Here is an 18,074-nt window from a genome sequence, read left to right as displayed (position 1 = left end):
TTCATGTTTAACAACACGCAGAGGGGCAAGATCAAGAATGACAAGATCTTGCGGTGGAGAATTGAACTCTCCACCTATAACTACGATATCATGTATCGTCCAGGGAAACTCAATGAGCCCTCAGATGCCCTCTCGCGTGGAACATGCGCTAGTATTCAGGAGGACCGTTTGCATGCCCTCCATAATGATCTGTGCCATCCTGGTGTCACTCGGCTCTACCACTTTGTAAAAACCCGCAACCTGCCTTACTCGGTGGAGGATGTCAGGTCGGTAACAAGGAACTGTCGGATTTGCGCGGAATGCAAACCGCACTTTTACCGACCTGACCGGGCACATTTAGTCAAGGCCACTCGTCCCTTCGAGAGACTGAGTGTTGATTTTAAGGGCCCCCTTCCCTCAACAGATCGGAACGTGTACTTTCTCAATTTCATCGATGAGTACTCTCGGTTCCCTTTTGTTGTTCCCTGCTCGGATACATCCGCTGCCACGGTGATCAAGGCATTCCGTGATCTTTTTACCCTGTTGGGGTACCCCGGCTACATCCATAGCGATAGGGGCTCGTCGTTCATGAGCGATGACTTGAAGCAATTCCTGCTCTCATACGGGATTGCCTCTAGTAGGACCACGAGCTACAACCCTAGGGGTAATGGACAGGTGGAACGCGAGAATGCTACAGTCTGGAAGGTTGTCTTACTGGCGTTGAAGTCAAAAGGTCTTCCAGTCTCCCGTTGGCAAGAGGTGCTCCCTGATGCGCTCCATTCTATTTGCTCCCTCCTGTGTACGGCAACCAATGCTACTCCCCACGAGAGGATGTTCTCATTCCCTCGGAAGTCTTCCTCGGGGACCTCATGACCGTCTTGGTTGACGTACTCAGGACCCATCCTCCTGCGGCAACATGTAAGGGCCCGCAAGTCCGACCCGTTGGTCGAACAGGTCCATCTCCTCCACGCCAACCCTCAGTATGCCTATGTGGCATACCCTGACGGGCGAGAGGACACGGTCTCGATCCGAGACCTGGCGCCAGCAGGGGACGTAGCAACCCCTGTCGCTCCCATACCCCCTGTTACAAACCCATTATCTCTTATTTCTTCCCCGGACACGGCGCGGGCAGCATCGGGACCATTGCTTGACCATTTTACTCCCATGTACAGCTTGCCTGAGCCCAGAAGGTGGTCGCCACCGCAGGGCGTGTCAGGATCCCCTGGACTACCATCACCTCAGGGTCAACCGGCCTGTGAGTCCGTGGAAGAACAGCTGGACGCCGTTTTGGGGAGAACGCCACCACAAGTGCCTACTCCGGGTGTCACCGCCGATATTGAGGAGGTCACAACGACAGTGCGGTCCCCCTGACCGTCTGAACTTATAGACTGCTGACATTTTATTCTGGTTTTTTGTATCCCGCCGGCCTTTGTTTTCAAAGGAGGGGTGAATGTGGTGAACCATCGTTGGTTCCCACTGGATAGTGCTGAGCCAGGACTACAAGGATGTACATATGTTACTGTTGGATTGTGCTATTGTTGCTGTTGGGTTAGGGTGGGGTTGTTACACCTTTGTATTGTAGTGTTGTGGCACATCCCAGTCGGGCTCCGCCTCCTGGGAGAGGTATAAGAGTCCCTGCTCTGGCCGGGACCCCTTCAGTCTGGGATCGTGTATATACGTTCTGGTAGCTTCATTAACAATAAATAAAAGTCTTTCATTTACTGAGCTTCAAGCCTCGTGTCTGAATAGCGCCTCAATCACCTTCTACCTTCAGAGATCTGTGGACAAACACGCTAAGGTCCCTTTGTTCCACAGAACTTCCTAGTGTCATGCCGTTCATTGAATATTTTTTTGTCAAATTACTCCTTCCAAAGTGTATCACCTCACACTTTTCAGGGTTAAATTCCATCTGCCATTTATCTGCCCATTTGACATCCCGTCTGTATCATTCTGTAGCCCTAGATAGTCAACCGCACTGTTGACCACCCGGCTAATCTTTGTGTCATCCGCAAACTTACTAATCCTACCCCCCACATAGTCATTTACATTGTTTATATAAATGATAAATAATAGGGGACCCAGGACGGATCCCTGTGGTACGCCGCTGGACACTGGCTTCCACTCACTAAAGCAGCCTTCTGTCATCACCCTCTGTCTCCTACAACCGAGCCAATTTTGAATCCACTTTCTCAAATTACATTGTGAATTTGCCTTCCTTATAAGTCTCCTATGTGGGACCTCGTCAAAGGTTTTGAAGAGTACAGATTCATCAGCTGAAGGGAAAGATGGGGTGTGGGCACTGGGTGCCTTTAGCTGTCTTGGGTGAAATTTGAATCCGTGTCCCCAGAGCTTTGGCCTCTGGATTACCCGTAGAGTAACATTACCACTACAACACCACTTCCCACCAAAATATATAATACGAATACATCATCACTGGAAGTTGCACTTTTGGTCAGCAAGGCCATAAGAAATTCAAACCAAACACTAGGGTTGATCCCAGAGGATAAAAATGAGGGAATTAATGCTAAACCTGTATTGAAACTTGGTTTGACCACACTGATAGTACTGTGTGCCATTCTGCTTTCCAACACATCGAGAGGCTATGAGAGGGTGTGTACTGTCCTAACTATGTTAGAGGCTGTGGGCTTTACACAAAAAGAAAAAGACATGGTTTGCACATGTACATTCAAACTAACGCACAACAAGGTTTACTGAAAGAGATATTCTTCGTACAGAACAGGAAATGAAACGAAGGCAGCAGCCTGTGAAACACCCTGATAACCTCATGATCAAGTCTTACAGCAATCGTGCAACCACTTAAATATATAACAGGGTGTAGAACATATGTGCTGGGATAATACCAGGAAATGTGGGTGTACATATCAGGGAAGGATTGACTGGCTGAGTCTCTTCTGAAAAAAGAAGACTAAGAGGTGTGCTATTTGAAGTTCTTAAAATTGTGACAGATTTTTGATGGAGTGGATACAGAGAGAATGTTTCCTCTTGTGGGAAGAGCATTATTAGAGGCCATCGATATAAGATAGTCACAAGAAATTCAATTGGGAATTCAGAAAGAAATTCTTCATTGAGTGATGAAAATATAAATCTCTACTGCAGGAAAAGTTTGATGTGAAGGGGAAGTTAGATGAGCATAAGTGGGAGAATGGAATAGATAGCTATGATGGTAGATTTAAATGAGAAAAAGTGGAAGGAGGCTCAAGTGGAGTGTAAATGCAGCATGGACTGGTCGGGCCGAATGGACTGTTTCTCTGCTACATATTCTATATAATCCTACACAATTGTATGGAGGCAGTCCCCATTAACCAGGGATTCACCTGCATTGTTATAAAAAGGAACAGGCTGATTCTGTGGCTGTTGGATGAGGAGATGCATGTTTGGTATGTGTATCTCTGTAAATAAATGGATGTAGAGATTGGCCCCGGCCCTATCCTTCACCGCATGGGTTTCTAGATGACATCACTCGAGTTGGGCAGTTACTGATGAGGGGGGTTTTTAAAAATAGAATCTCTACAGTGCACAAGGAGGCCATTTGACCCATCGAGTCTGCACCGACCACAATCCCACCCAGGGCCCTATCCCCATAACACCATGCGTTTACCCTAGCTAGTCCCCCTGACACTAAGGGGCAATTTCCAATGGCCAATCCACCTAACCCGCACATCTTCGGACTGTGGGAGGAAACCGGAACACCCAGAGGAAACCCGCGCAGAAATGGATAGAATGTGCAAACTCCACACAGACACGGACCCAAGCCGGGAATCGAACCCAGGTCCCTGGTGTTGTGAGGCAACTGTGCTAACCACTGTGCCGCCATAATTGCCAATTTGAAATTGTAACTGAAAGAGTGAGAAGTGAGTTCAGCAGAAGTGTCTTCAGGCAGAGGTTTTTGGGAGGATGGAATAAATCTCCATGGGAAATAGTTGAGTCAGAGGCCAATGCAAAACATTGGATGCCGAGGAAGGCACAAGGTTATGGTGTATGGGGAGAGAACAGTACGGTGACAATTGATCAAATTAACAAAAACATAATGGCACAAAGAACAAAGAAAATTACAGCACAGGGACAGGCCCTTCGGCCCTCCAAGCCTGCACCAATCATGCTGCCCGACTGAACTAAAACCTCCTACCCTTCTGGGGACCATATCTCTCTATTCCCATCCTATTCATGTATTTGTCAAGACGCCCCTTAAAAGTCACGACCGTATCCACTTTCACTAGCTCCCCCGGCAATGAATTCCAGACACCCACCACCCTCTGTGTAAAACATCTGCCTCGTACATCTCCTTTAAACCTTGCCCCTCACACCTTAAACCTGTGCCCCCTAGTAATTGACTCTTCCACCCTGGGACAAAGCTTCTGACTATCCATTCTGTCCATACCTCTCATAATCTTGTAGACTTCTATCAGCTTGCCACTCAACCTCTGTCATTCCAGTGAGATCAAACCATTTCTCCAACCTCTCCTCATAGCTAATGCCCTCCATACCAGGCAACATCCTGGTAAATGTTTTCTGTACCCTCTCCAAAGCCTCCACATCCTTCTGGTAGTGTGGCGACCAGTTAAAGGATTGAGTTTATTGTAAAGGTCTCTGGTCCGACATTTCAAGGTGACACCTTTCTTTGAATCATGTTCTTCAGCCAACTAGATATTGTTCCAGTTTATAATGTGGATTCCCCCACTGCGTTAAGCTTAAGCAGCATCCTTTCATGTGGAACTTTGTCAAAGTCTTTCAGAAACTCCAGGCGAGTCGCAGCACGGAGCGTTTGATGGTTCATTTAGAACACAGCGTTTACTGCAAAGCCAGGAAAGCTGATCAGGCAGAGAGGTTCCCTTCTGAATCTATCTTGGCTCCTATTTACTAGTTCATGAATAAAACAGATGTAGGTAATGAAATGGCCATTAAAAAAAAAACTGGGGTGCTTAAATATTCATTAGGCATCAGGGCAACGTGGAACATATCCAGGAATACCTTAGGAAATGAGAATAGAAACAGGAATAGCATTGGATCAACATTTTCACAGCTCATTAGATGCAGGGGGAGTATCAAAAGATTGGGACATGGAAAGTGTTGTTCCAATTTTAAACCAAGCTGTGAAGCGTGATTAAAGGTCTGTTTGAAAAATCATTTGAGTCTATTAAAGAGGAGGCAATAAAAGGAAAAATAACAATTCTAGGCTTTATGAGATACAGTTCATAAATATTTCAATTATTTAAATCTGTTGCTGAACTGCTGGGTGATTGCAATCAAATAAAAAAATTATAGAATGATACGGAACAAAATGAGGACATTTAAGCCCATCATGCATGGGTGAGCTCTGTAAAAGAATTATCCAATTAGATCCACTCCCCTATTGGACCATCAGACATAGGAGCAGAATTTGGTCCATTCCACCCATCGAGTCTGCTCCAGAATTCAATGATATCATGACTGATCTGATGTGATAATCCTCAACTCCACTTCCCCGCCTTATCCCTTGATTCCCTTACTGAGCGTTGAACATGCTTAATGACCCAGCCTCTACAGCCTCTGCAGTAAAGAATTCCACAGATTCACTCCCCTCTGAGAGAAGAAATTCCTCCTCATCTCTAGTCTGAAATGGGTGACCCCTCCCTCTGAGATTATTCGTTAGCCTTATCCCTGTAAAGACCTTTGTTTCCATGATATATCCAATTCCTCTTGAAAGTTTTTCTCGTGCCCTTTCAGGCACATTCCGGATCAGAGCAACTCTTGCCTAATTTTCTTTCCCTGCATAGGACCAACCATAGAATGAGGCCATTCGGCCTATCAAGTCTACACTGATTCTTGGAAAGAGCATCCCACCCAGGATCTCCCCTCTACACTATCCACTAATTCCATGCATTTACCTTGCTAATCCACTTAACCTACACACCCTGGGACACTAAGGGGCAATTTAGCATGGCCAATCCATCTAACCTGCACATCTTTGGACTGTGGGAGGAAACCGGAGCATCTGCAGGAAACCCACGCAGACACAGGGAGAATGTGCAAACTCCACACAGACAGTGACCCAAGGCTGGAATTGAACCTGGGTCCCTGGCACTTTGAGGCAGCAGTGCTAACCACTGTGCCACCCTATCTCCAATCTGGCTTCTTTGCCAATCATTTTAAATCTCTTTCCTCTGGTTATTAACTCCTCTGCTGTTGAAAACAGTTCCTATTTATTTACTCTTCAAAATCATCCAAGATTGACTGCTTGCATCAAATCTCCCCTTAACCTGCTATTCTCTAAAGGAGTCACGTCCCAGTTTCTCCAGTCCTGCCGTGTAACTGCAATCTTTTTCTCTTTATATCATTTTAGCAAACCACTTCTACTCCTTTTCTGACTTCCATCCAATACTCCAGCTGGCATGTAAATAAAGCACTAAAAACAGAAAATGCTGGATAAACTCAGTGGGTCTGGCAGCATCCGTGGAGAGAGAAACAGAGTTAATGTTTCGAGTCCATATGACCCTCCTGCTCGGGGGTCAAACAGACTTGAAATGTTAACTGTCCGAATACTGACCCACAAATGCATGAATGTAAACTTTTCTGCAGTTCAAAAACCAACTGTTGGCTGTTGTCCCTGTCCCTTTTATCCCATTGAGTTCAATTTTGCCAAGAGGTTTATTATGTAATTTAATGCTTTTTGAAAGTTAATATATACATCTGGCATTTTACCCTCATTCAACCTCTCTGCTGCTTCAAAGAACTCAGTGGTTTGTCTTTTACAAATCCATTTGACTTTCATTTGTGAATCCATATTTTTCCAAATGCCAATGCATCTTTTTATTTATTCATGAGATATGGGCGTCGCTGTCTGGCCAACATTTATTGCCCATCCCTAGTTGCCCAAGGGCAATTGAACAATTGAGAGTCAACCACATTGCTGTGGCTCTGAAGTCACATGTAGGCCAGACCAGGTAAGGACGACAGATTTCCTTCCCTAAAGGACATGAGTGAATCAGATGGGTTTTTCCGACAATCGACAATGGTTTCATGGTCATCAGTAGATTCTTAATTCCAGATATTTTTTATTGAATTCAAATTCCAACATTTGCTGTGGCGGGATTTGAACCTGGGTCCCCAGAACATTAGCTGAGTTTCTGGATTAATAGTCTAGCGATAATATCATAGAAACATAGAAAAACTACAGCACAAACAGGCCCTTCAGCCCACAAGTTGTGCCGAACACATCCCTACCTTCTAGACCTACCTATAAGCCTCCATCCTATTAAGCTCCATGTACTCATCCAGGAGTCTCTTAAAAGACCCTATTGAGTTCGCTTCCACCACCACTGACAGCAGCCGATCACTAGGCCATCGCCTCCCCTGTATTATTTTCTTCTCCTGGATTATTGTCACTGTAAGCTTCACCACAGGCTGCAATAGTTGAGTCACTATGTGACAATGATAAAGTTAATCTATTCTGCCTCATCTTCTAGCCTTCGACACGGTGACCACACAATCCTCCTCCAATGTCTCCCCAATGTTGTCCAGTTGGGTGGGAATGCTCTCATCTGGTTTCATCCTTATCTATCTCAATGTAGCCAGAGAATCACTTCCTATGGCATTCCTCCCCCATTCCCCTACCGTTAGCCTGAATTTATCCTGGCCCCCTCCAATCTTTCAAGCTATACGTGGCCACTGCGTGACATCATCAGAAAGTGCCGCATTAGTTTGCGCATGTACGCTGGTGACCCTCAGTTCCACCTCCCTGCACTCCTCCTGTTTAATTATCAGACTGTGTATCTGGTACTAGATGAAGATAAATTACCTCCAAGTAAATATTGGGAAGACTGAAGCTAATGGTCGGGGTTCTCTGGCCGTGCTGTGGGTTATTCAGCAGCCTAACCAAAGCCCATTGATTATCAGTGGCGCTTGATGATCCCAGAGTCGGAAAGAACTGAAAAATCCCACCCATTGTGTTAACTCCCTGGCTCCAAACTCCATTCCGTAGCTACTGACCCCACCTCGTGGCAACAATCTGAGATGAAATCTATTTGAGCTTCCAGCCACACATTCTCTCCATCACTAGGGTGACCTTTTTCCACCTTCCCGACCTTAGCTCATCTGCTGCTGAAACCCTCATTCTTGTTTTCATTGGACTGACAACTCGACAGCTCCAAGGCACCCAGGGCTGATTCTCCTCAATCTATTTGCTGAAAGCTTGAGGTCATCCAAAACGATGCTGCTCATGTCCCAACTGCACTCCTATCACTCCTTTGCTTGCCGACTTGCCTCTTTGTCAAGCAGTGTCTTGATTTTAAATTTTACCCTTGGTTTCAAATCGCTCCATGGTCTCACCCCTCCCGATCTTTGTGATCTCCTCTAGCCCCTTAACCCTCCCAGATATCTTTGCTCATCTAATTTTGGCTTCTGGTTACACAGCGGTTAACACTGAGGCTCACAGCACCAGGTTCGATTCCAGCCTTGGGTCACTGTCTGTGTGGAATTTGCACATTCTCACTGTGTCTGCATCCGTTTCCTACAAAGATGTGTAGGTTAGAACATAGAACATAGAACATAGAACATTACAGCGCAGAACAGGCCCTTCGGCCCACGATGTTGCACCGACCAGTTAAAAAAAAACTGTGACCCTCCAACCTAAACCAATTTCTTTTCGTCCATGAACCTATCTACGGATCTCTTAAACGCCCCCAAACTAGGCGCATTTACTACTGATGCTGGCAGGGCATTCCAATCCCTCACCACCCTCTGGGTAAAGAACCTACCCCTGACATCGGTTCTATAACTACCCCCCCTCAATTTAAAGCCATGCCCCCTCGTGCTGGATTTCTCCATCAGAGGAAAAAGGCTATCACTATCCACCCTATCTAAACCTCTAATCATCTTATATGTTTCAATAAGATCCCCTCTTAGCCGCCGCCTTTCCAGCGAAAACAATCCCAAATCCCTCAGCCTCTCCTCATAGGATCTCCCCTCCATACCAGGCAACATCCTGGTAAACCTCCTCTGCACCCTCTCCAAAGCCTCCACATCCTTCCTGTAATGTGGGGACCAGAACTGCACACAGTACTCCAAGTGCGGCCGCACCAGAGTTGTGTACAGTTGCAACATAATGCTACGACTCCTAAATTCAATCCCCCTACCAATAAACGCCAAGACACCATATGCCTTCTTAACAACCTTATCTACTTGATTCCCAACTTTCAGGGATCTATGCACACATACACCTAGATCCCTCTGCTCCTCCACACTATTCAAAGTCCTCCCGTTAGCCCTATACTCAACACATCTGTTATTCCTACCAAAGTGAATTACCTCACACTTCTCCGCATTAAACTCCATCCGCCACCTCTCGGCCCAACTTTGCAACCTGTCTAAGTCTTCCTGCAAACTACGACACCCTTCCTCACTGTCTACCACACCACCGACTTTGGTGTCATCAGCAAATTTGCTAATCCACCCAACTATACCCTCATCCAGATCATTAATAAATATTACAAACAGCAGTGGCCCCAAAACAGATCCCTGAGGTACACCACTTGTAACCGCACTCCATGATGAATATTTACTATCAACCACCACCCTCTGTTTCCTATCCGCTAGCCAATTCCTGATCCAATTTCCTAGATCACCCCCAATCCCATACATCTGCATTTTCTGCAGAAGCCTACCATGGTGAACCTTATCAAACGCCTTACTAAAATCCATATATACCACGTCCACTGCCTTGCCCCCATCCACCTCCTTGGTCACTTTCTCAAAAAACTCAATAAGGTTAGTAAGGCACGACCTACCTGCCACAAAACCATGCTGACTATCACCTATCAATTCATTACTCTCCAAATAACTATAAATCCTATCCCTTATAATTTTTTCCAACATCTTGCCGACAACAGAAGTGAGACTCACCGGTCTATAATTCCCGGGGAAGTCTCTGTTCCCCTTCTTAAACAATGGGACAACATTCGCTAACCTCCAATCTTCTGGTACTATACCAGAGGCCAACGACGACCTGAAGATCAGAGCCAGAGGCTCTGCAATCACTTCTCTTGCCTCCCAGAGAATCCTTGGATAAATCCCATCCGGACCAGGGGATTTATCTATTTTCAGACCCTCCAGAATATCCTGCACATCCTCCTTATCAAGGTGGATTGGTGGATTGGCCGTGCTAAATTACCCCTTAGTGTCCAAAGATGTGTAGGTTATGTGGATTAGCCATGGTAAAAGCATGGGGTACCGGGGACAGGATGGAGCGCTGGGCCTGGGTAAGACATTCTTTCGGAGACTCAGTGCAGACTTGATGGACCAAATGGCCTCCTTCTGCACTGTAGGGATTTGATGGATTCTTGGAAATCTGTGACTTTAATCACTCCACCATTGGCCATTGTGCCTTCAGCTGCCTGGGCCCCAAGCTCTGAAAACCCTCCCTAAACACCTCTCCATTTCTCTACCCCACTCTCCTCCTTTAAGACTATCCTTAAAACCTACCTCTTGATCAGCAAGCTTTTGATCACTTGATCTAATCGCTCCTTATGTATCTAGGTGTCATATTTTGTTAATGTTCCTGTGATGACCTTGTGACCTTTCATTACGAACAATCACTTGGTAATTCAGAAATCATAGAATCCTACAGTGCAGAAAGAGGCCATTCAGCCCATCGAGTCTGCACCAACCACAATCCCACCCAGACCCTATCCCCATATCCCTACATATTTACCCACTAATCCATCTAACCTATGCATCCCGGGACACTAAGGGCAGTTTAGAATGGCCAATCAACCTAGCCTGCACATCTTTGGACTGTGGGAGGAAACCGGAGCACCCGGAGGAAACCCACGCAGACACAGGGAGAATGTGCAAACTCCACACAGACAGTGACCCGAGTCGGGAATCGAACCCAAGTCCCTGGAGCTGTGAAGCAGCAGTGCTAACCACTGTGCTACCGTGCCGCCCACAAATATGAATATGACTGAAAAGAGAGACATATTGCTGAAGTTTTTTCTCTATTCATCAGGACAAACACAAGAACATCAAATTTCAAAGGATACCCACAAGAGATTGCTGAATACTAATCAGAATCGACTTGGCAATCAATCAGTGTCCTCTCCGAGCACATATAGCTTTTGCACAACTTTGTCAATATTTGGATCAACCACAAATTGAGCTGACGGATATTCAAATTAAAGTACGAAGTGCAATTAAAAATTCAAGTCAAGCTAAATGGGGTAGAAAAAATAATAATCTAATGGCTGGGCGAGGGATGGGATTGAAAGGGCCATACTTGCAAACAATAAGAAGTCTCACAACACCAGGTTAAAGTCCAACAGATTATTTGGAATCACAAGCTTTCGGAGCGCTGCTCCTTCATCAGGTGAGGACTCACTCAGTTGTGAGACTTCTTACTGTGCCCTCCCCAGTCCAACGCCAGCATCTCCACATCAATATTAGAGAGGTAACTTAAATGCTGAGGTTTTTAAACTAATACACTGCAAGGAAATGATACTGACATTCTTCAAAGTGCACATTAGACCAAGTGCAGCTTGGTGTTAAGTTGTGCTTACTGTGCGTAGAATAAGATAGAAAGTAATGAGAGATATTTAGGACATTATTCATCACTGTAGATTCTGTATCAAACAGAGTTAGGAAGAGAAGCTATGTCAGATATAAAGCATGATTCAAGTTTCACAATGAAGACAGTTAATATTAAGTATTCAAAGTGGAAAAGCAGTAAGTATAAGAACAAAGGCAAAAGATTGGGCTGCACGGTGGCACAATGGTTAGCACCGCTGCTTCACAGCCCCAGGGATCAGGGTTCGATTCCTGGGCTTGGGTCACTGTCTGTGTGGAGTCTGCACATTCTCCCAGTGTCTACGTGGGTTTCCTCCATGTAATTACTTCAATCAGGCCATTGTGGCTGGCCTTTTGGAGTATGAACTCACTGATTGATGATTGGGGCGGCACGGTGGTAAAGTGCTTAGTGCTGCTGCCTCACAGCACCAGGGACCGGGGTTCGATTCCCGACTTGGGTCACTGTCTGTGTGGAGTTTGCACGTTCTCCCCGTGTCTGCGTGGGTTTCCTCCGGGTTATCCGGTTTCCTTCCACAGTCTGAAAGACGTGCTGGTTAGGTGCATTGACCCGAACAGGTGCCGGAGTGTGAACAAAGAACAGTACAGCACAGGAAACAGGCCCTTCGGCCCTCCAAGCCTGTGCCGCTCCTTGGTCCAACTAGACCAATCGTTTGTATCCCTCCATTCCCAGGCTGCTCATGTGACTATCCAGGTAAGTCTTAAACGATGTCAGCGTGCCTGCCTCCACCACCCTACTTGGTAGCGCATTCCAGGCCCCCACCACCCTCTGTGTAAAAAACGTCCCTCTGATGTCTGAGTTATACTTCGCCCCTCTCAGCTTGAGCCCGTGACCCCTCGTGATCGTCACCTCCGACCTGGGAAAAAGCTTCCCACTGTTCACCCTATCTATACCCTTCATAATCTTGTATACCTCTATTAGATCTCCCCTCATTCTCCGTCTTTCCAAGGAGAACAACCCCAGTCTACCCAATCTCTCCTCATAGCTAAGACCCTCCATACCAGGCAACATCCTGGTAAACCTTCTCTGCACTCTCTCCAATGCCTCCACGTCCTTCTGGTAGTGCGGCGACCAGAACTGGACGCAGTACTCCAAATGCGGCCTAACTAGCGTTCTATACAGCTGCATCTGGTGACTAGGGGAATTACACAGTAACTTCATTGCAGTGTTAATGAAAGCCATACTTGTGATTAATAAAAACAAAGGATGTCCCTGATTAAGGATCAATTGATGGGCCAATCAGGGAGTTTTTGCCTTGTACTTAACCAGGTGTGTCAGTTCCTCTGAACGCCCAGAGATAGACTGCTAACTACTAGCACTCTGACAGAACTGTAGACAGAGTAGTCTCTTGGGGAGGGAAGGACTCCTGTTTCCAACAACTGAGTAGGGTGTTGGGGATGGGTGCTGTTGTTGCTGTGGCCTGGGGTTTAGGGCCTCGGGCCTGGGCCTATGTTCCTGGCCCTGTTTTCCATTGCATTCTCTGCCTCCAGTGCCTTTCTCTCCAGAAGGAGTGAGGGTTTCTGTTTCCCGTGTTGGCGTTAGTTGGAGTTTTCTGAAGCAGAGTCAAAGCTACCCCTACGCCTCTGTAAATTCCTCCTCCTGGACCTCCCTTAGATTCCTGTCAGAGGGTCAAAGAGTGTTTCCATCTGCCTTGTTTGGGACTGGTGCAAGAATATTGTCCCGGCTGGGACTTGTGTGAGAGGCGATGTTCCAGTTGAGACTCGTGTGTCCTGAAAGGCGTGGCCCAGGAAGGTGCAGCTCCAGAAGACCCAACGCAGGAGGGAGTGCCCCGGAAAATGTGATTCAGGAAGGTTCAACCCCGGAAGGTGCAACTCAGGAAGGTGTGACCCTAGCAGGCGTAATCTCAGATGATCTGGCCCATTGGGTTGGAACCTTGGAAGTATTCAGCTGAACTTTGCGATCCCGGAAGGTGTTATCCTGAAAACGAAAGCCCAAAAGGCGAAGCCCCCGGAACGTTGCAAGATAACTTACAATGGACTCTATAGTTAATAATAATGGACTCTCTCATTGCAAAGGGATTGTCTGTCAATGTATTGTGGCCTTGGTGTTGTGTTAGTTTGTTACACTCTGTGTACTGCTGTTAGAGTTTGTAAATAAAGGGATTTTGGTGAAGGCACTTCTCCCTCTGCAGACTTATTACAGTGGCACCGAGGAAAACAGAACGACCCAAAGGAAACTGTTTGCGATCAGCTGCTACAGATTGGGGGTAAGCCATTGCCTGGCAAACATGCCTCTATTTGGGAAATTGGATTCTTTTGACCCTGCTGTGGAAGACTGGGCCCAATATGTAGAACGGATGAGGTATTTCTTCAGAGCTAATGACATAACGTGGTGCCTACTCTAAAGGCAGACTGCTCAGTTCATCATCGTGGAGATTAAACAGACACTAAACCGCTCCTCACAACTTGATAAATACCCAATTCCCCGGATTGAGGACCGATACGCAAAGCTGGCAGGAGGACTCTTATTCTCTAACTAGACATGAGTCACGCATACCTACAGCTGAAGCTCGACAAAGATTTTCCACAATCAACACACTGAAGAGCCTTTTTCAGTATACAAGATTACCCTTTGGGGTATCGTCAGCCTGTGCGATATTTCAGAGAACAATGAAGAACATACTTACTACAAGGGTTACCACCGGTCGCCATTTACCTGAACGATGTTCTCATCACTGGGAAAACAAGGGCAGAACACCTGCAGAACCTGGAGGAAGTCCTTAGGAGGTTATCAGCAGTGGGTGCACACTTAGAGGGAGAAATGTGTTTTCTTAGTACCGCGCGTAACCTATCAGAGTCTACATCCTCTGAAGGATCGGGTGCGGGCAATCAAAGATGCCCCAGTCCCCACCACAATCCAGGAGTTATGGTCTTTTTTAGGGCTGGTGATGTATTATGGGAAATTCATACAAAACAGGGCCTCCATCTTGGATCCCCTGCAACAGCTACACAAAAAGGGGGCAAGCCTGGGAATGGTCTGCCCGCCAAGACCGGGCCTTTAAGAAAATCAAACAGCAACTCTCCTCAGCAAATGTTCTCGTGCATTATGACCCCAGGAAAGAGTTGGTGCTCACTTGCGAAGCGTCTCCATACAGCGTTGGTGAAGTTCTGGCACACAGATGGCAAAACGGAGAAGAATGCCCTATAGTATATACCTCCAGGATCCTCGCAATAGCAGAAAGGTAGTACGCCCAGATCAAAAAAGAAGGGCTGGCCGTAATTTTTGCAGTAAAGAAATTCCACCAGTACCGGTATGGGCAGAAATTCACGGTCATCACTGATCACAAACTGTTGCTGGGTTTTCTCAAAGAGGACAAAGCGGTGCCACCAACAACATCAGCCCAGATCCAGCTCTGGGCATTATTATTGGCAGCATTCCCAGTATCAGCTGGAGCACCGACCGGGAACTCGAGTGGCAAACGCTGACGCCCTATGCAGGCTACGATTCCCAGACACCCCATTGTTAGTACCCAGAATAGAAGAAACAGTGACGACGCTAAACTTTCTGGATACCCTCCCAGGGGCCGCACACAATATACACCTGTGGACAGGAAAGGACCCCGTACTCATGAAAGTTAAACACCTGGTACTAACAGGGGAAATGGAAAGACCAGTCCAAACGCAATTCCACCCCTATTGGAGCAGAAGACAGCAGATCACCATTGGAGACAGGATACTGCTATGGGGGGCACGGACCATAGTCCCAAGTCAGGGCCGTGGGGCCATACGGGCCGAATTACATCATGGGCACCCAGGAGCGTCCAAGATGAAGATGCTGGCCAGGAGCTATGTCTGGTGGCCAGGCTTGGACTCGGATATAGCGGCATTGGTGGGTCGGTGCCAGGAATGCCAACAAGGGCAGAAGGTGCCACCTACAGCCCCGCTGCACCAGTGGGAATGGCCTCGACTGCACATCGATTTTGCAGGCCCATTTATGGGTTCCATGTTCTTGATAATAGTAGATGCCCACCTCACAATGGCTGCATGTTTACAAAGTGAATTTGGCAAACACAACGACAACCATCGAGAAGCTGCACGCCTCGTTTCCGACACGCGGAATTCCAGAGGTGTTCGTCTCAGACAACGGATCGGCTTTCACCAGCCAAGAATTCACCAGATTTATGAAATCGAACAGAATTCGACACATCAGGACAGCACCGTATCATCCAGCGTTGAACGGGCTCGCGGAGAGAGCTGTCCAGACTTTAAAAGCCGGGCTAAAGAAACAGCCATTGGCATCAATAGACACCAAACTCTCCCAGTGGTTGTTTGATTACAGGACAATCCCACACGCCACCACGGGAATAGCTCATGGAACTGCTCACGGGCAGATGGATCCGCACCAGAATGAGCCCCCTATTCCCAAACCTGGGGGGGGGGGGGGGGGGAAGGTGGAAAAGCACCAAAAGGCCCATTGCAGGGGCCACAACAACAGTCGCCGGGAGAGACATCTCCACGCGGGCGAAAAGGTCTGGGTGAGGAACTTCACAATGGTCCAACATGGATAGTGAGAATGGTCGAGTCCAGGATGGGACCGGTATCCTACCGGGTGGGAGAGGCCATCTTAAGAAAGCACCTAGACCAGCTGCGGGCCTAGAATTCATCACCTGTCCCAGAGTTGACTCAGCTCAGCGGGACAAGGACCGAGGAGAGTCTTCCCCGATGGGCCAGCCCTGCCTTTCCGGCGCCCCTGGTGGGATTGGAGTAAAGGAGTTTCAAGTGATGAAACCTACTAACAACGTGTAGCTAAGCAGTTTGTGGAACCTAAATGGTGATTGCAGAGCTGGGGGCAGAAGTACGATGGTAACAATTATTGGGAAGGAGCCAGCCATTAAAATCTTTGTTCTTCAGCAAATACTAAACAAACGACAGAAGCTTGAGAATGGACAATGCTTTGTTGATTAACTCATTTAGGAATGAATTGGACAGTACCTGGTTAAGAACTGGATTGAAGATTTGAAGAAATATACGCAGATGACCAAAACTTTAATCCACGTTAGTCCTGGCCCTGCTGGGACGTGTTATCTGCGGAAGGCAGTGGCACATTTTATTATCGGGAGTTGGAGAGTGATTGTAGAGAGTTCTGTCTTCTTGCCTCGGAGCTACTTGTTCAAAGATAATAGTTCCGTAGCGGAACAGTCATTTCTCAATCAGTGCTTTCTTTATTCTTCAAACAATGTTACCGCATATTAAGAAGTTCCAATTTGTTAAGTGAAAATCTTGGGGGTAATATTAAAGTCAAGCGCTGGCCAACAACCTTGGCTCATTGGCAGAATTCTTGCTGTGAGTTGGAATTTCAGCTAACATGAGGGCCTCAATGGAGATGGATATTCATTACTTCCTTTCCATTTTCAAAGGGAACCCAGCCATAAGAATATAAATCAGAAATTAAGGAAATTGCTGCCCTGAATCACTGGATATTATATCATAGAATCCCTACAATACAGGCGGAGGCCATCATGTTTGCACTGACCCTCTGACAGACTGTGTTACCCAGGCTCACCGCACCCTATCCCTGTAACTCCACACATTTACCCCGGAACCTACAGATCTTGGGACACTAAGGGGCAATTTAGCATGGCCAAACCACCTAACCTACACGTCTTTGGACTAAACTGAACTTGGATTAAACTGAATGCTCAGAAAATCATCATCTGTGCATGCCACAAATCTGGATTGTCTCACTCTCCACTATTGGTATAGGTTCTTAAGAAAAAAAGAACTTAAGTTTATGTAGTAACTTTCCCATCCCCCTTCACCTTCAAAATTTCCTGATAGAATTTTCCAAGACAATTTTATTCCTCAAAATTAACATAGCATACTAAAAGTGGGAATGAATTTTAAACTAAATAACCTATTTTACAGATGCACCATAGAAAGCATTCTTTCTGGTTGTATCACAGCTTGGTATGGCTCCTGCTTTGCCCACGACTGCAAGAAACTAGCCCAATCCATCATGCAAACCAGCCTCTCATCCATTGACTCTGTCTACACTTCCTGCTGCCTCAGAAAAGCAGCCAGCATAGTTAAGGACCCCACGCATCCTGGACATTCTCTCTCCCACCTTCTTCCGTCGGGAAAAGGATACAAAAGTCTGAGGTCACGTATCAGCCGACTCAAGAACAGCTTCTTCCCTGCTGCAATCAGACTTTTGAATGGACTTACCTTGCATTAAGTTGATCTTTCTCTACATTCCAGCTATGACTGTAACACTACATTCTGCACTCTCTCGTTTCCTCCTCGATGAATGATATGTTTTGTCTGTATAGCGCGCAAGAAACAATACTTTTCACTGTATGTTAATACATGTGACAATAATAAATCAAATCAAATCAAACAAATCATCCGCTCTTTTCTTTTAGTCCGACAATCATTTTCAATCTTTCTCTCCGTGTAAGTACAGCATGTCCAAATAGAGTGAGTGAAGACAGAAACAGAGGGCGGGATTTTGTGCCCGCATTCGCATTCTGAAAGATCAGAAAAGCCTGATTCGCACAGCC

The sequence above is a fragment of the Mustelus asterias genome, chromosome 22 (genome assembly GCF_964213995.1).
Source record: "Mustelus asterias chromosome 22, sMusAst1.hap1.1, whole genome shotgun sequence".
NCBI classification, from domain to species: domain Eukaryota; kingdom Metazoa; phylum Chordata; class Chondrichthyes; order Carcharhiniformes; family Triakidae; genus Mustelus; species Mustelus asterias.
Note: the sequence above shows the minus strand (reverse complement) of the source record.